Consider the following 20,453-nt stretch of genomic DNA (forward strand, 5'->3'; position numbering starts at 1 on the left):
GTCTATTTGACAATATTTATCTCAATAAAGCTGTTTTAAAAAATAAATAAATAATGGCTCTCATTAGTTGAGACCCCTCCTGTTGAACATTTCCATTAATTCCAACAGTCACATTGTTAGGATATTTGAAGCCCTCAGTCCTTTAGTCACTTGCTTTCTGACTAAACACTCCATTAGAAAACAATTGTCCAAAAATGCTACAATATTTAAACAAATTGTCCTGTAAATGTCTAAGCATGTCCATATATGAACCTAATTGTTCAGTAGTATCTGGTACCTCTAACATAATATCAGAATTTAACCAAGTTCCAAATTCCAGGCCTCTCTCTGATTGTGCCAGCTGTCCGAAATCTGGTCATTTGAAATCCCTTTGCATTGTAAACAAAGTGGCAAACTCATACCTGAATGATATCTGATTATGATGATTTTCTTTCTGAGAATGATTTTATTCATATATTATATGTGGAAAGGGGTTATCCATATAATTTTATTAACCCCATCAAGGATGACGCTTTGGGCTGGGGTAAGAAATATGTTCCAGTTATGGATGTGGAAAGAACATTACAATGTAAGACTTTAAAGGAAACCCCAGCTAATGATTGTGTTAATAATACAGACTTTAGCAGAGCTCTATTCTTAGACTTTAACTACTATAATAAGTTATGGAAATCACAGACAGTAGAACAACAAACCAAAGTAAGAAACCTCCAAGCCGAAGGAGCCAAACCAGTTAAACGCTCTTTATTGGAAACAAAACAAAACACGTAAATGCTATGTGCGTAAATTGAATTTGAAAATCTTGTTTGATAATATTACTTTCGGTGAATGTCCTATGTTCAAACTGCTTAGTACTTACAATCCTCCTCTTCATCCTAATCTGAGCATTTTTGAAAATGTTTGTGAATTAGATTTTAGACACCTATTTGGAAGAGTACAAGGGTCCAGGCATCAAAGCAATATATCTTATGAACAAAGAAATGCACTTGACCAGGTTTCCCAATTACCCGTTAGGGTAATGAAACCTGATAAAGGAGGAGGCCTGGTCATCTTTGATGTTTGTGATTACAATAGGAGAATGCAATCGGTTCTGGACTCACCAGCATATGAACACTCATCATTGAATGAGATGGTGGGGGCACATAAAAAGATTAGTGGCTACTTTAGGGATTTATTTATTGACGGCCTCATCGACCTAGACACTTTTAATTTCATCAATATTTCCTCTCCCAAGGTACCTGTGATGTTTGGTGTCCCAAAAATTCATAAAAACCTAGGGGACCCACGCCCTGGTTGATGGTAGATGCTCTATTACTCACCCCTCATCCAGGGTCATTCATGGTATCCTTACAAAATACCTTAAGGAAAACCCTGAAATTTGTAAGGATTCTTGGTCTTTTCTACGATCTATCAATAACATTGTTTTTGACCCATCATATAATTTTTTAACAATCGACGTAGTCGATTTATATCGTCCATCCGCATTTGGAAGCGGTGGAATGGGTTGAACTCATGTTGGTGGGATTAGGGGCAACAAAGGAAGAAATATCCACTGTAATCCAATTATTGGAAATTACCCTTTCTTCCAACTATTTCCTGTTTGACAACCAATACTATCTGCAAAAGCAGGGTATTGCCATGGGGTCTCCCTGTGGACTGGGAAAAAGAGTTCTTTAGGGTCAATCCTACCTTTCAAGAAAAAGTGAAGTTTGTTCATTCTTGTGAAGCTACAGAGCTGTTACAACTGATGAATGCGTCTTCCACATTTTTGAAGTTTACCTCACATTTTTCTTCAATTGAAATTGACTACCTAGATGTTAAACTTATGAAAGACTTCCTTAATAACTGTTACTTATCTTGCATTTATAGGAAGGATACCTACTGTAATAGCTTCCTACACTACTCTAGCAACCACCCCCCAAAACAGAAAAGATCGATTGTTAAGGGCCAATTGGTCAGATGTGCAGTACACAGGAGGCTTTTGAAACTGAGTGTAGTTTCTTAAAAGATCTCTTCTCCAATAGGGATTACCCGCCCTCCATGATTGATGAAATTATTGATGAGGTTGTTACGAAAAGATCCTCTGGTTTTTACAAACCTTTATTAATTTCTAACTCTTATGAGTTGACTATCGCCGACCATTCATGTGATCTAGGGTTTTCAGGTTGCTTTACCATGGAAAATGATATCGACACTACCTCCCAATCTACTTCTGATTTTAGTACCAGTTTTGTGCTAACCTTCTTTAAGGAAGTAGGCTCTATTTGGGCAATTATCAAAAAGAACTGGTACTTCATTCACAATTACTCCTTCTTACTTCACAAGTTGGGCCCATCCCCCTCGATTGTTTATAGAAGGGGTAAGAATTTAAAAGAACTACTTCAAAGACCTTCTTATCCTTCGCATACTTCAAGAAAAGTGGGTAATGGCCCTTGTGGCTTTTGTAATAGATGTAAATTTATGAAGGTTGGTAGTTCGTTTACAATCAGGAACAAGAAATACAACATACACTCTAGAATTAATTGTAACACAAAATCAATTGTGTACGTTGCTTTTTGTGTGTGTTGTCCCTGTTTTTACATAGGGAAAACTGATCGCAGACTTAGTGACCGAATCTACCAGCACCTTTATGCAATAAAAAATAAAAAACTTGACAATGCCTTATCTAAGCATATAATTAACAATATAGGCCACAGTTTTGAGTTTATGGGAATTGAACATGTTTCTATGGGCCCTAGAGGTGGACCCCAGTCACTGTTTTTGGAGACGAGGGAATTAGAGTGGCAAATTGGGGTTGATGCCTACTCTTACCCTGGTCTTAATGAATCATGTAACATCTCTTCCCTACTCAGATATAAAAGTTACCAAAGATAGGTTCACCCTTTCGGGTGTAATTATTCAGGTATGTGTGTATATATATCATATGCCATTAAGGTATGGTTTTGGTATTTTATTATAGTACCCCAGTTTTAAAACTCATATTTTATACTATTATATATAATCTACATGATTGTTTAGTATTTTATATATTTTTTATAAAAGAATTTTTTATTGTTCTTTTTTCTGTTGATTGACACACTGTTCCAAAGGAAATGACATCATGTTTTATTTATTTTAAAAAGTGCTGTTTCCTTTTGTTTACGTTTCTGATGAAGCTTGGAGGTTTTTTACTATAATAAGTTGGTTGAGATATTATTTTGAAATACTGGGGAGAGTTATGACTATCCCTCACACTTTAGCTCTTTTTTCAAATAATCCTGTAGTAGTATATACAAATGGCAGAAATGTTAAAGTGTTATATGATTATAGAACCCCCATATATTGAATTCCAGTAAATCTAGGATCAGCACATTTAAGTGAGATTCCTGCAGTAAGTGCCCTTATAGTTTAAATAAGATAGACTATTATCTCCCTTTCAGAAATAAACATTTAATTGCTAAGAAGTTTCATAATTGTAATAGCAAGGAGGTCATTTATCTAGTTACCAGTGTGGCTTGTCCATCTTTTTTTAATGTCAGAAAGACTGAAAGACATAGTAAAAACATATTTATGAACATCTTTATGACATCAGAAGAGGTATGCAGAATAATGCTCTAGATAAACACAGAAAAGTGTGTGTAAATAATAATTTTATTTTATTTTTTTTAAGAGAAAGTAGCTTTGAACCCTAAAGAGGGTGCTTGGGAAACCAGGACTGAGTACTGTAAATTATTCTGGCAATTATTATTAGGGATAAATCTGGCACCTGGTTTGAATGATTGTATTTCCATTGGCCCTGTTTTAAAACTTAGGGCAACTAGATTATAATCATTTCTCTGTCAATAGTGTATTTTTCAATGATAATTTTTTCAGTTAATGTTTTCTAGATTTTATTGCCTGCTAGAATTCCTGCATAGACAGTAATTGCTGTTGGGGGTAGTCTCATTCATTGATATTCTGTTACTGCCTATTTAAGTGGTACATTTTGGAATATTGTCTGCTTAAAACCTGAGCTTTGGCCGGCTAAGATCTAGCTGTATTCAACTGGATGTATAAGAGAATTTAAGCACCTTTTATCTGCACTTTTTTCAAATAATACAGCATTTTAATTGATTTATTTGTGTTGCATTGAATATTAACTGAACTGTAAGTTTTGACTCTGTTTTTTCAGTTAGTTCCCCACCCATCCTCCCTGGTTTTGTTTTGGTGTTAATCTTGGTGGCTTTGAAACTGCCCGCCCCTCTTGTAAATTTGTGTTTGGATACTCCTGGGCCCATCTCATTTGCTCACTCAACTGAGTGCAGTGAGATCATATTCTGATTTCAGGCACTCCTACTGTGTACAAAGAGAGCATCTGGGAAAGAAAAAAAAATAAGCTTGTTTCCTGCCTTTCCTGTAAGTGGTCTAGACTGTTTGTAGGCTTTTGAGCCCCAAGCCTTTCTGTGTTGTTGGGAAGCCTTCTAGCTTAATTTTGTTTCTTAGAAATAGCCAGTTTTTTAGTTTCAGCACTCAAATCTGTTTCTTTGAACTCAGCATTTGTTCAGAACTCGTAAGCACTAAATAAGCTGCAAATTACTACAGCACTCAACTTTCCTCACTTGTCAAGAGGAAAGCAGTTTTTAGTACTTAATAAATAAGCATCCATCCAGGCATGTCTAAGGGTCAGCTCCTGGTGATTCCTCCTGTCTACTTGATAAATCTGGGCATCTTGGGGCAATGCAGCAATTGCCTCATGTACACAGACAACCCTCTTCTCCTACAACCCAACAATACAACCTGTGAGAGATGCACTTATATAGCCAAACTGGAAGCAAAGCTCTCTTCACCAAAACTGGACTAGACAGTCAAGAGGAGAAGGTAAACACTTGCACCACACCACACTCTTCACATAGTCCCCCAAAACCTACACAACCAAAACACACACATAGAAACACAAAACACACACCTACATTTATAGATGCTCTCAATAAAAACCTGCCCAAGCATCAATGACCTCCAAAGCAGAAATGCAAGCAAACTCCACCCCCCCAACACAACCCAAATGACACATAGTCCACAAACTCAGTGTGCCACTCAACCACAGCCCATAAGGCACAACGTACCCGACACTCTAGTCATAGGTGGCTCTATAGTCAGGCACACTGATGTTCCACTCACAAGGCTAAACAAGGAGAAAGTTACTGTCAACTGCCTGTCAGGTGCCAGGATGTGCCACATAATGCACGCACTCAGGTCACTCCACAACAAGTCCAAATATGACACTGTCATTGTCCATGTTGATGTGAATGACCTGAGATGTACCTCCCTGGACTCAATGAAAAGAGACATGGAGGAGCTCTCCGATCCTGTAGCCTAGGCAGGTATGACCTTAGCCCTGAGTAGCATCCTGGCATCACCCAGAATGACACCACAGTACAAGGACAAAATGATTGACTTCAACAATTGGCTAAGCTTCTGGTGTCATTCTAAGGTGATCCAGTATTTGTCTGCCTGGGATGACATGATCGACAGACCACGATGCTTTGCCAGAGATGGCCTGCACCTGTTGTCCTTGGAATTCCAGATATTGGCTAAGACTCTTGCCACCCCTATAGTGCCTTTTTTAGGCAAGGTTCAAATGACAAATTCACCACTGTAACAGGTACAAGCAAGCAAAATCTGAGGGTAATGCTACTCAATGTTAGAAGTCTAAACCTCAAAATGACTCACTCGAGGCACTCCTTAAAATGGAGAACATCGACATCTGTGCAGTGACAGAGACCAGGTTCAAAGCTCCAGAGAGCGCCCCTGCGTTACCAGGCTATAATTCATACCACACCTTTCGGCCACCAAACCCAGAACAAAGCACTAAAGGTGGAGGCATGTCCATATTCCTTAAGGATATCCACACCTCCAGGATTGTTGCACAGCATAATGCATCCGAGATTATCCAAGTGCAACTATTACTGGGCAAGACCGCAATCCACATTGTAGCTTGCTACAGACCCCCCACCATGCCCCAGGATTCCCACTTCTCATTTCTTGATACACTGGAAAGTATTAGGGTACAACCCAACACCCTAATAATGGGTGATTTCAACTACCCCACCATTAACTGGGAAAATTACTCATGTACCAACTCTTTTGCTCAACATTTTCTGGAATTCATAAATTCCAATGCCTTAGATCAACTTATTCACACCCCCACCAGGGGCAGCAATATCCTAGACCTGGTCATTACCAACATGGGCAACCAGTGTTCCACACCAGAGGTCAGTTCCTCGTTGGTCAGATCCTACCTCAAGCTAATCACTCTAGACATTCACATCCCGCCCCCACCCCCAATTAGGGAAACCACCGTAAAAAACTTCTCCAAAGCCAACTTCACACTTCTTAAGACAGAAGTGGCAAACATCATGACACCCATGCATACTGACAATAGAGGTACGACTGCTGAATCCTACACAAATGCACTTTATAAGCACTTACACAAGTGCATGGATCATGCTATCCCTAAGAGAACCAAGATGTTATCCTCCAAAAAATGGAAGCCAATCTGGTGGTCTTCTGCCATAGACAAACTCTACAACAGAAGAAAAAAACTGTTGCAAAAAAGAGTAAAATCCCATGACTGGAGGATCTCCCTGGTCAACCTCAGTAAGAAGCTGAGATTCCCTCATAAAATCCTCCAAAGCTAGTTACGAAACAAAATTGCCATTGACTCTAAAGACAACCACAAAGCATTCTATAGATATGTCAAGAATCTCAAGGCAACACTCAGATTTTCTCTGAGTTACAGCACAATGGCACTAAATATACAGAACCAACTGATATTGCCAACATCCTGGCAGATAGGTTCAGTGCTAACATTACCCTCCTCTCATCCCCTAAAGGGCCCATCTGTATACCGGAAGAATGCAAAGTTCCTGTAATTATGGCTGCATAGGTAAAAAACACACTCTCCAAAGCCAAGAACACAGCATGCATGGGACCTGACAATATCCCAGGCTGCGTTCTACATGAACTACAGAATGAACTGGCACCCTAACTAAGTACCATGTTCAATCATAGCCTCATCTCAGTCTTTGTGCCCACTGAATGGCACACCGTGATGGTTATCCCACTCCACAAAGGGGTAGCCATGACAGACCCTGGGAACTACCACCCCATTAGCCTGACGAGCCTGGTCTGCAAGGCCATGGAATGTATCATCATGGAACTCATAAACAAAGACATTGGTAATCTCCAAACTCTGGACCTTACCCAGTTCAGGCTTGTAAAAGGCAGATCATGTCTCCTAAACCTGATTAACTTCTTTGAAGCAGAGATGAGGGTAAGGTGGTTCACACAGCTTATCTAGATCTCGCCAAGGCTTTCAACACCATCTGCCACTCTGGAATTATAGATACGCTCACTAAACTAGGTATAAATCCCTACATCACAAGATGGGTTTCCAACTGGCCCATGGACAGAACCCACACTGTGAAAGTAGCAGACTCCAAATCCGACTACAGACTAGTGACAAATGGAGTACACAGGGTTCAGTCCTTGGTCCTCTCCTGTTTGGTATCTACTTCTGTGAAGTACAGGCTAACACAGAAGGTCTTTGGCTAACAAAGTTTGCAGATGACTGCAAACTAGGAGCCATAATCAAAACTCCTAACGATGTGGACATACTACAAAAGGGCCTCACTGAGACAGATGCCTGGTGTCAAAGCCATGGCCTGAAGCTCAATGCCAAAAAGTGTATTGTCATCCCCTTTGGTAAAAACTCTGTACCCATGAACTACCACATAAGTGGTAGTCTACTTAATGCCGAAAGTGTGATAAGAGACCTTGGGACACAGTTGGACAGTAGTCTCTCCTTTGATAATCACATCACCACAGTGGTCAGGAAATCCTTCTATGTGGCTCACCTCATTACAAAAGGTTTCTCATCCAGAAAAAAGAGGTCATTGTTCCCCTCTACTCATCACTCATTAGACGCATTATAGAGTACAATGCCCCTTTTGGTATGTACCTCACAAGACATCTACAACAACTGGAAAAAAGAGGATTACTGGCCTCAAACAGATGCCCTACTCAGACCATCTCAAAAACTCCAGCTTTATTCCATCGCATATCACCTACTCAGAGGCAATCTCTGGCTAACATACAAAGATATGTCATACCCAGAGCTGCTGGACATGCTCCACTTAAAGAAATCCCAATTCCTCCGAGCTACACACTCTAGGGACCTAAACCTTGTCACCACAATAAACAGAACATGCTGGAGGGATAGATTCCTGTCCCAGAGACTTCCCATACTCTGGAACGGACTACCTATCTATGTCAAACAGAGCTTCTCATTAGCACTCTTCAAGAAAAATCTTGATGATTGGATGGGAAATAGGAAATTTACCCCAAGGATCACTTCTGTGGCTGTGCTCGACAGGGGCACAAGAAAATAATTTTCTTGGGTGGTGAAAGCCAGGGTACCTTTTGGCTAGGCTTATATAGGCCCTAGGGCTAATAGCCTAGTACCTACCTATGAACATATGATTTTAAATGTTATTAACATTTTTATATTTTGGTTTACTTGGTATTTATACCTGGAACTATGACTTTTAGAAACAATTAATCAATTAATATTTTGTATATAAAGCTGGTTTAAGTGCTTTGAGGATAACTTCTAATGAAGTCTGAAAAGGAGTAAGATGAAAGCGCTCAGCTTCTGGTTTACTAAGTTTTTTATTAAAGTTCATTTTGTGGACTTAGGCTGGATACATTATTCTAGTATAAGCTCCTACAGTTTTGTCACTATTGTGGTGGACTTGGACTTCTCTTTTTGTGCAGTGAGTTTTGGTTATTGGTTCCATATTCTGCACTCATTCTGATTTTTGCTTTGGTTATCTAAGGTATGATCCAAGTTATTCTCATTAGGGGTAATATATAATTCACTAAAACCACAGAAGCTGGCTGAAGAGGTAACATATTAATAGTTAAAATAAAATAAAAAAAATGTATCAAAAGATGAGTGCTTTCACACTAGTTAACAGTGCTTCTTCAGATCTAAAATTCATCAGACCAAGTAGATATATATACACATTAAGTAACAAATCAGTGTTTTAATGATCTTAATTTAAGCACAGGTTTTAAAAGCACATCTGTTACAGGAAAAAGTGCCTTTATTCTTACTTATTCTGTTACTCAAATCATCATTTATATTTAATGGTTTATAGCAGAGCTGTTTCTTAAGTGAAGGAGCAATCTTGAACTTAAAACACGGTTGAGTATCAAGCACATTCCTGCACTTATTGTCTGACATCAGAATACCTCAGTATTTCTTAACTATTTCACATGCTGGAGCTCCATCACTGGAATAAGTCAAACACATCCTAAGTCCATTCTCAGAGTTAAGTCTATAATTGTCAGATTCCATATTGCTGGTGTCAAAGAATGGTCTGGCTCTATCTTGTCTGCAATCAACCACATCATTTTGCATTTGTAGAATCTCAGAGTCTGCAGTATCCTCTCAGTCTAAACTCTTCAGTTAAGACATCAAGAGCCTCATAGATTTCACTGTCTTTAGTATGAAGTTGTGCTTTTCTAAATAACTGACCTCTCATAGCATTAATAAAATATAAAGAAATAAAAAACAATGAAAAAACACTTTAATAAAATAACAAAAACTCCAGTAAGCACTTTTGTCTCATTCAAGACTTCTTCAGACTGAAGTAATTAAGTGTGAACACCCATATTTAAATGGTTAAAATCAAATGACAGCATATTTAATTAATGTTTTAACTGCTTACGTTTCAAATACATTGTAGCAAGCATTTAGTCTAACTTGCCAACTATACTCTAACCACCCCATCTCTTCCTCAGGGTTTAAAAGCAGCTCCACATCTTTTAAAGCATCTATCACCAAAAACATAAAATCAGTTTTACATGCTCCATATTTATAGTGTTTGGCTAAAGCATTTTTTTCATCTACTGTAACAACAGCATATTTGCATTCATAAATTCTCTTGTACAAGTCACAAGTGGTCCTACCTACATAAAAAGACTTACAGGCCACACAGAAAGCAAGATAAATCACAAACTTAGATTTACAAATATATAATCCATTGATGTTAATTTTCATATAATATATAACAAAAAAGTTTCATCAGTAAATAAACAATTGCACATATTGCAATTCATACCATTAGCTTTAACCCTCATGGGGTGTATACTTTTTGCATGCAACTTGTTATTAACCTTGCTTGATTTTTTTTATAAATTTTCATATTAAAATCATTACCACAGCTAGAAACAGAAACAACCAAAAATTCTATATAATCATTTAAACAATTTTGGTTAAACCTAACAAAATCAGTTGTCATATGTAACTAAGCAAGAAACTGATCTAAGCATTCAGTACCGCCCGCCCAAATAAAAAATGCATCATCAACAAAACATCCATAATACAAAATAAAATGATGAAAAGAGCTGCAATCATTAAAAACATACTGCTTCTCCCAGTGTGTTAGTACTAAATTAGCATAACTGTTGGCACAGCTAGTGCCCATAGCTAAACCAACATTTTGAACATAATAATCACCTGAAAAATAAAATATATTATTACATAAAACATCTAATAAGGAGCATATTAATTCTACCTTCTGTATAGAATATGCAGAATGTTCATTTATAAAGCATCTAATATATTCAATCCCTAAATATAAATGATGATTTGAGTAACAAAATAAGTAAGAAGAAAGGAACTTTTCCCTGTAATGGATATAATGTTTGTACATATATTAGTACTGATGTTTTTTTGTGCATCCAATTTCCCATAGAGTTTTTGAGTTGAACTTATTTGCTAATTGTAGCACACAGACTTTAGTATAGCTTGCTATCTGTCAAACCTGTAGTTGTTACTATGTGGGACAAACTAACAGATGCCTTAGAGACTGAATCAGGGAACACCTTTACAATATTAATAGGAAAGACATGAAGACTGCTTTAGCAAAACATGTTGCTAAGGAAGGGCAGGACACACATTTAAATCCATGTTTATTGAGAAGTTACTTATCACAGATAGAGGGGGAGATGTTAAAGTTCAAACAGAGAGGTTAGAGGCAAAATGGATTCTCAGACTTGCTACACATAAGGAAAAAGGGTTAAATGATTTTGTGCCTTTAAAACCTGTGCTTAAATTAAGATTGTTAAAACATTGATTTGTTACTTAATGTGTATATATACTTCTTGGTCTGATTAATTTTAAATCTAAAGAAGCACTGTTTACTAGTGTGAAAGCACTCATCTTTTGATACATATTTTTTATTTTATTTTAACTATTTAAGTGTTACCTCTTCAGCCAGCTTCTGTGGTTTTAGTGAATACTCGCTGTTTTCCTGAAATTCTGCTATCTTGCTTGTATTAGTAATATATAATTATTGACCATAGGATAGGTAAGAACAATCTGTAACCAAATGGGAAAATGTTATTTTGAGCATAAAAAGGGAAAATGGTAAGCCATAAAATGTTCTGCCAGGGCAGCTTGCCTAGGGCTTACTTATGAGCCTATGCTTTTGCAACAAGAACCTTGCAAATCCACTGAATGCAAGTAGCTTTAGTGATTTTTTTCAGCAAGCATATTTTCTTTTTTACAGAGGCCAGCACCAAGTCGCACAGCAGACAAGACCCTTAACTCTCTAAATGAATTGTCAGACCTCAATTAACTTTTTTTTTGCAAGTATCTCTTATTATGTCTCATATTTATTCCATTCTTGGGCAAGTCACATAACCAGACAGAGCTATCGGGGCAAATGGAAATCTGGGATAGACTTTTCAATGGTCTCCTGCCCTGCAAGTCTAGAAACTACCTATGACATTAGAGAAGTGAAGGTGTAAAGTAAAGAAATTGATTGTAGTAAACAGGAGCATCATCACATGAGCTGTATTGTTTAGCTGTGATTATTGGCTTCCAGTGTGTGTATTATTTAGCTGTGAATAAAATGGACAGTTTAACTGAAGTTGATGTTAAATGTTAACAATAAATACATTATTAATTTAACTTTTTTGCAGCTGTGAAATGCACTGTTTGTCTAGCACTAAGTGCAGATGAGTAAGGCTATGCGCTGTTAGAGATGCTTCCTGTGGCACATGGTCTGATTCTGTCAGACTTCATTAGTCTGCTATGTGACTCTGTCATTTGAATTCATCCATCTTTCACATAGACACTTATTAGTACTTCACTATATGAGATGTGAGTATGAATCTCAGCAAGTGTTGTATAGTTTAATGGGTTGCCTGATGCATTCTTTCAAGGGAAGATAATTTACTTTTTTCTCATAAGTCTGATTTAAATGTGAGAATTTTTTTAGAAAATGACTATCAGTGATTTTATGTAAAATTTGAAACAAAAAATTTTAAATGGAATTAAAATCTCGGTGGTACTTGTAAAAGTAAAGAAGAAAATAGTCTGTACACTGACAGGTTTGGACTGTGTTTATGGCAATTGAGGAGAGAAAGACAAGTGATGAGATAATGAGGATATTGGTATAGTTGCTGGTAGCCTGATCCATTAACCTGCATAGGGCCCCATTTGTTCATGATTTGGCCCTGTTGATGCAACAGTTTATGCTGCCTGCAACAACACAGCATTATTAGCCTGTACTTAGTGATGTCAGAGTAAGTAGCTGTTTTTGGTGACAGAAGATATAGAGAGGTTAAAATGAGACATAGGTGTCCTGCAAGCATATAAGCCCCCCCCCCCCCAGAAATAAAAACATGCTATATTCAATGATATTTCAAATTTTTGTGTGGGTTGTTGAACAAAAGTTACTACAATGTTTTTTAGAAACCAGGAACAATGTGTAAAAAACAAAAATGAACTAGCTCCTCAGAGTATGCCTTCAAGGTTCAAAAGTTTTAAACATAGTAAAGCACTTAAATTGTTCAATTACATTACTATATAGAACAATAGGACAGTAGAATGTACCATAATGCACATGAATTTAAATGAATTCATAAAGCAGAAATAAGTTAGTTGAAACAAATGAGTTCACAGCATAACAATAATTATAACAATAGTAATAAAAATAATAATAAGCCAGTTGAATACAAATATACACATATCCTAACTTCAATAACATGAGGTTCCAAGATACTTTCAAAGCCAGTCACAAAAGTTGTGTACGTAATACTGCAGTATTTGTATTGCCTACTGTTTCGCTTTATTCATCGCACTTGAAAGTGAAATTATTCATTAACAGGCCTGGGCTACCCAATATAGTCTAAACAGGCTTAATTTTAGTAGTCTAAACATGTTGCATTTTAGTCATATATTTTTGCTACTTTCACTATAGTCTCCAGCAGTTGCAAAGGGGATATTTATCAGGTCATGTAATCTGCATTATCTAGAATGATGATCAGCACCATATGATCTTCATCATCCATTCTGTAGTCATTGTTGTATATTAGTGTGGTACAGACTTTGCTTTTTTTAAAACACTCTTTATTGCAAATTTTCAGAAAAAATCATAAAAAATACAAACAAAAATGTAACAAAGATAAAAGTCATAAGACAACTAGAAACATGTACATCCAACCAAAAACTATATACAATTCATATCTTGCCCAAAAAACATTCTTGAAAGGGTCCAGCATAGCTTGAAGTAGGTATTTAGATCCCCATGTGATCGATGTTTATTTAAGAATATGGTCAGATATTATTCCCCAGAATTCCTTAAAAACCGATTTACTCTTAATATTGTGGAACAGAAATTTGTGTGCCTTAAGGTATTTAATAGCTGTCAGTTTGAATCCCCCCCAAGAGAGGGAGTGTCTATTTTTCCAATTTAAGGAAATGTAATATTTGATCAACATAAATATAGGTATTAAAATCTTACATTTCCTATCGGACATGCCATGAGGTGGGATATGGAGTATAGTAAATTCCCATGAGAGGGTGGATTTTTCATAACCAATTTTCTCGAGAATCACTCTCAAGGCACACCAAAGTTTATAGGAACACTTGCAACTCCAGAACAAATGGAGGATGTCATCCGTTTGGTTCGAACAGTATTGGCATTTGGGGGACTGATTTGGGAACATTCTACTAAGGACATCCGGGGTGAAATATGCATTATTCAGGATCATTAGATAGGTGTATTTCATCCTTTTGAAAGGAATAGATTTAGAGCTTAATTTTATAGCTTTTAAGATCTGTTTTTGATTGATAGTAGGGTTAATCTTTGACCAAAACTTCGAGAAACTGAGAGCATTCTGATATCTGATTGATATAATGGCCTTGTAGGAGTTAGCGGTCATTTTCTTTTCACTGAGAAGGAGTTTCATTATCATTTTACATGTTGTAATATCATTATCTGAGGCTGGGGGTGATCCAGGTATTTTTGTATCAGTTCTCTAATTTGTCGTAGGATACTCAGGTATTTTTTAGGTAAATTCAGTTCTGTTCTTAGGTTAGTGATATTTAAATGTCTAAAAGGGAAGAGATCAGCTATAGTAGTATTCGTAAGGAGAGGGAATTGATCCAAATTGAGCATATGACCATTTAATTTAAGGTTGGGATTGAGATGAAGTGGTTGAAGAGTTATGAGTGAATGGGACAGGTTCAGAGAGTTGAAAAGGGCCTGAAGGGATTTTATGCTGAATATTAGGCTTTTTGAACGCTTTAGTAATCATAAGTTTGCTTCATTTAGAAAAGGGAGTGCTGCGGGGTTAAATTTTAGTGTTTTAACAAAACTATTACCTAAAATCACCCATGCCGGGGCCCACACAGATTTAGCTCTCTGATAGTACACAATCTTAAATATTCTACTACTATTTATTAACTGGTAATATGTTTTGAAATCTGGAAGACCTACTCCACCCCTCTCCTTTGGATACATAAGTTTTAAATAACTAATTCTGACCGATTTAGGAGCCCAAATAAATTTAGAGATGGAATATATCATCTTTTTGAAGAAATTGTCATGTAGAATGCAGGTCGTTGCTTGAAACAAATAAAGAAGTCTAGGAAGGATATTCATCTTAATCACCATGGTTCTGGCCAGGAAAGGGAGCTTGAGTTTTGACCATCTATCAATATAGTTTTGAATATTATTCCAGTATCGGACGACATTATCTTGATGATAGTTACTGTTTCCCTGTGAAAATTGAATCCCTAAATATTGCAATTGTTGGTTTGATTTGAGCGCTGCTCCAGAAAATGTATTGGGCAGCATAGAGTGAATATTCAAGGGAAATATTAGGGATTTTTCTTTATTGAGTTTATAGTTTGCAAGGTTAGAGAATCGTTTAATGGAAGATAATATTTTGGAAGGGTCAGATCTGGGGAGAGTGAAATAAATATTTAAATCATCTGCGTATGCTGATAGAAAGATCTTCGAGTTATAAATGTTAGGGGGATGATGGAAAGTAGATTGTTTAATAAGCATGAAAACTAGTCCCATATAAAGATTAAATAAAATTGGGGAAAGGGGGCAACCTTGTCTGACCCCGTTGACAATTTTGATCCTGTTGGAGAGTAGTTTATTTATATGCAGGGTAGTGTATGTTGCAGAATAAAGGGTTTTTATTTTGTCAATGAATGAGCATGGGATATTAAAGAAAGGTAGCGTAAGAAATAGGAATTTTGTACTCAAACGATCAAACGCCTTGGATGCATCTACTGCTAGGGCATATAGAGGGTGCTTGTTGAGATTGGAATGGTGTATCATAATTTCCAACAGTAAGGTTTGGTCGTTAGTTTGCCTTCCTGGGATAAACCCAGATTGCTCGGGGGAGATAATATTAGAGATAACCCCTTTCAGTCTATTAGCTAGAACCATTGCTAGGATTTTCATATCTAAATTGATTATGGAAATGGGTCAATAGTTTTCAGGATTTTTAGGGTCCGAATTATGCTTTAGAATGAAAATAGTTTTAGAGGCGTTTAAATGCATGTCTTTGAAACCATTTAAGATAATATAATTAAATAATATCCTCAATCCTTTGGATATTCTTGTAATAAATGTCTTGTAAAATTCTGCCATAAATCCGTCAGGGCCAGGGGATTTGTTGGGTTTAAGGTTATTTATAACGGAAATGATCTCCTGTGTGTTGATGTCTCTGTCCAGGAATTTATTCTGTTTATCCGTGAGTTTGGGAAAGGTTAAATTTCCCAGAAAGGATCATATTTCTGATTCGTCCACTATGTTTCCTGTAGGTCCATAGATATGAGTGAAGATAGTTTCAAATATTTTGATGATTTCATTGGGTTTTGGGAACTCCTTGCCTTTATAGTGAATTTCTGATATGAAAGTAGAGGGTTTAGATAAATTGATCACTCTGGCCAAAAAACTGGAGGGAGATTGCATTACATCCGCGTATAAGGCTAGTGACTTAATTTCATGAAAGCTCAGGTTGTCCGATTGTAAAGAGATTAGGTCTTTTTGTAACTGTATTATACATTGTTCTAGGAGCTTGGAGTGATTCATTTGGGCTTCCATTTCCACTGTAAGTAACTTGGAGGTTAATTCCCTTTCTTTTTTATTGCAAAGTTTTTTATAATGTGAGGCTTTATTTATCAGGAATCCCCTGATCATTGACTTAACCGCGGCCCATTCGTATTCTATAGGAGATTGGAAGGAGTCCCTAGTTTTAAGAAAATTGTCAAGGTATTCTTCAATTTGGGCGGTAATCTCCTCTCTTTTCATGAGGTTGGGGTTCAAACGCCAGCACAGAGCTGGTCTGATGGTTATGTCATTGTTGTGTCGATTAATAGATAAAGAGATTTTAGAATGATCTGAAAGAGATCTGGGAGATTGATTAAAGGATATGTCCAGGATGTAGAAAGCCCGGGAAATCAAAAAAAAGTCCAATCTAGACCAACTTTTGGTGCAGCTAGAGAAGAAAGTGAATTTGGTCTTCTTCTGGGTAGGGTCTAAAAATAGACTTGGGTCGAATAGGTTAAAGTCTTCTTTCAGTTCAGTTAAAGCTTTAACTGCTGACAGATTATATCTCGCTTTAGAGTTTGATCTATCTGAATTGTGGTCCTGCACCACATTCCAGTCTCCACCAATGATATAGTAGTGATTGTGAAAAGAGGCAAGGAAGTTATATAACTTTGCGAAGAAATCTTGTTGTGCATAACATGGGGCATAAGTGTTTATAGCAAGAATAGGTTTATCTAACAAGGGGTGAATTGAAGTGAAGTAAGACCACCTAACCTCATCGTCTGACCCCATCTTATCTATAGTTGCCCCGAAGCTTTTTTTGATAATAATGGCCACCCCGGCACTATTCGTAGTGCTTTCCGAGGATATAATGTTTTTGATCCATGGTCTCAATTTGTCATTTTCCCATTGTTGATTTAGTAAATGAGTCTCTTGAAGGAAAGTAATATTAAAGGTAGATTTCATTGTTAGATGCATAAGCAATTTTTTTTTTCTTAGTTGATCATAAGCCCTTAATGTTCCACGATTCTAAGTTCCGCATCATCCAGTTAAGTAAAAAAGGTTATACAGGGGGATATGTACTAGAGGATGTATACAGTACTGAACCTTACTATCAAGCTGACTTATGGGTGTAGGGGCAAGTATAATCAATCCTTCCCGCTTGTTCCTGGTGCATACCCACCACCCCCTAAGCCCGGAAGGATCTGGGAACCCTACATTGTTCCGTTTGTTGATTGACCAGTTAGAGAAAAAACTTGTTCCCAGAATAAGTCTCCATACACCCCGTGAACAGAAATGCATAGCAACCCCAAGCAGTGCTACTAACGTGCCCACCTCTCCGCCAAAGTAGAGGAAAATCATGTAGAGCTAAACAGCAATAGCAAATTAATTCAAAACTCATAAAAAGTTATGTTGAGCCTATTAATGATCTGAAATCCTCATCACAGAAACAAAAAAAAAAACACATGGTTAAACTTTAAGCATACAGTCCTGAAGGTCACCACATCATTCAAAAATATTTACATTTCCTAGAAGGTGACTGTGTTTACAGTGCTGGACCCTAGACAGCCCTCTTGACAGACCCACTATTTTAACTTTAATAGTAAATTGCAACATTTTTTAATAGACAGCCTCATTGGGTTATACCATTGCCCTATAATACACATAAGAAACCAAACTACTGTGAGGTAGGGAAGGTTCTTTGTTTTTGTAGAGGCTATTACATCTCAAAAAATGACATACTCACTAGCCCCGGACGCCAAGGTATATAATCGGGTCAAAAATGTCATTACTCCTAGCTTGTCTTACTCGGCAAGCTAGGTGGGGGGGTTGACCCATATGCTGCCTCTAAGAATGACCAGCGATTTAATACATATGCACACACTACCCTAATTTGAACTTATCACGTGTCGTGATTCTCAGCCACCTGAGAAAATTCAGTCAAAAAAGGACTACAAACCGTGAGCTTGAATTATTGTGATTAAACACCAAATGAGATTACTGAACAAAAAGACAATTAGCTATAATCTGTTGAAATCAGCCTTAAATGCTACCCCCCCCTTTGTGAGATCTCCGTAATTATAAGTGAGTATCTTAGTGCACTGTATAAATCGCTATCCTGCATTAAATCTTGATGAGTTGCAAAAATATGTCTCCCAGTAGTTTTTGCCATTAACACCGTATCATAACCATTCTGTAGTCTAAAAGCACGCAACTGTGAAAATAAAATCTCAGGATCACAAATTACTTTCGTGGGGGGGACACAAAACCTTGATGTTGTGTGTAGTATGTTATATTTTAATGCTATAAGGAACATAGCAGATACCAAAACTAACCATCTGTGATTCTTAGCTCCTTATTGCGGCTGTAGGATTGGAAGTAAACTCAGCAAACCTGCTAGACATAGAGAAAAAAAAAATGCGTGCAGCTGGGATTGCACATTTAAAACTTCCATCTGACGAGGCAGGGTTTTAACAGAAAATGCCTAGAACAGCTGATACCATATGAAAAGCAGTAAGGATACTAAACTAGAATTAATCAAAAGTGCCTGAGTATGACTCAAAATATTTTCTGGTATCTCAGCAGCTACTAACAAGCTGTAGAGTAAGGACAAAATATTGATACTAATAAAAAACAATAATTCTGGCTGTCTGATGCTATTATACTTTTACCTCATACTTGTATTTTTGCAGAACAAAATGCAGTCTAAACTGTAAATTTTAAATGCCAAGACTTCAACAGAAATATATGTTTTTGTCAGAAGGCACTCCCAAAAATGCATTATCAGACCTACTTAAGCAGCAAATAGCAAGTAGCAAACAAGTTATTAAGATAACCTTAACCTGGTCAGTATGGTGCATATGAGTATAAGTATGAGTATAAGCCTGCATTTGCCCCCTTCTAGAGTCATTCTCCTTTGCCCAAGTCTGACCTATTGTATCTTGGCCATTTATAGAAGAGACTTAGGGGAATATGTCAAAGATCAGAGCAAATGCACACTATAAGTGTTACTAAACCAATGTAAATGTTCAGGCATTCAGACAGTAGCAGTAACAGTGACAGTTACAACAGCCATTGCCCCACAAAAGACTGGTAATCACCTCCTTACAAATTACTAATATTCCAATATAGGGAGTCAGTGATGTGTAACAAATAAATGACAATATGTCCAACGTAAATCAGGGCAGCAGTATGTAGGACAGAAATCCCAAGCCATCATGATGTTCTTGTTACATGTGAATACCTAATTAAAAGTACAGTTGCTGCTTTGCTGAATTAAGAGTTAGTTTTTAGTAATTCACATAAATACAGCAAGATCATCTTACTGTACCTAGCAGGGATTAGAGATGCAGGATGTGCGATCTAAAAAAACTAATACTGCGCTGCTAGAGACTTGCGTTGATGGACGAGCTTAGTAACTTCCCGATAGGACTGAGATTCCAACCGTTGGTGCTGAAAGGCTCGTCGCATTGATTCTTCTGTTGGTTATTGCTGATTGAAGGCTGTTTTGCTGCGTAGGAATGCAAGGGACCAAAAAACCTCCGTGATACCTGATGCGCACTATAGGAACAGTGCGCCTTTAAGAAACGGTTGCATGATGGGTCCTGAAGGGTCAACAACCTTCCGAAGGACCGGCCGACCTGTCTACAGGCCTGGGGCACTGAAAATTAAGAAAGAAAGAAAAAAAAACAGGGCCTGAGACAAAACTAAAATGGGTCCAGCTTTGCTAGCGAACTAAAACATGAGAGATCTTCTAGGAGACCGATTGATAAGGTAAGCCTCTAGCTTCCCCTCTTAGAAGCCGAAAATAACATATTTGACACCTAAATACACGCATTTAGGTGTAGCTGAGTGTAGCATTTAAACTGTTTTGTCTGGAACTTCGTTGAAAGATTTCTTGAAAACCTCCTTAGCCTCTTCGAGGTTGTGCGCTGAGAACTGTGTACCCAAGTAAGTGTAGATAAGAGTGCTGGGATAGCGCATTTGGAATTGTATTTGTTTTTTAATGAGATAAGCACAAAAGGGAGCTAATTTCTGTCTCTCCTGCTTAATCGGAGCTGGAAGGTC

This window comes from Protopterus annectens, chromosome 8.part0, assembly GCF_019279795.1.
Source record: "Protopterus annectens isolate FY-2018-M chromosome 8.part0, PAN1.0, whole genome shotgun sequence".
In the NCBI taxonomy this organism is placed as follows: domain Eukaryota; kingdom Metazoa; phylum Chordata; order Ceratodontiformes; family Protopteridae; genus Protopterus; species Protopterus annectens.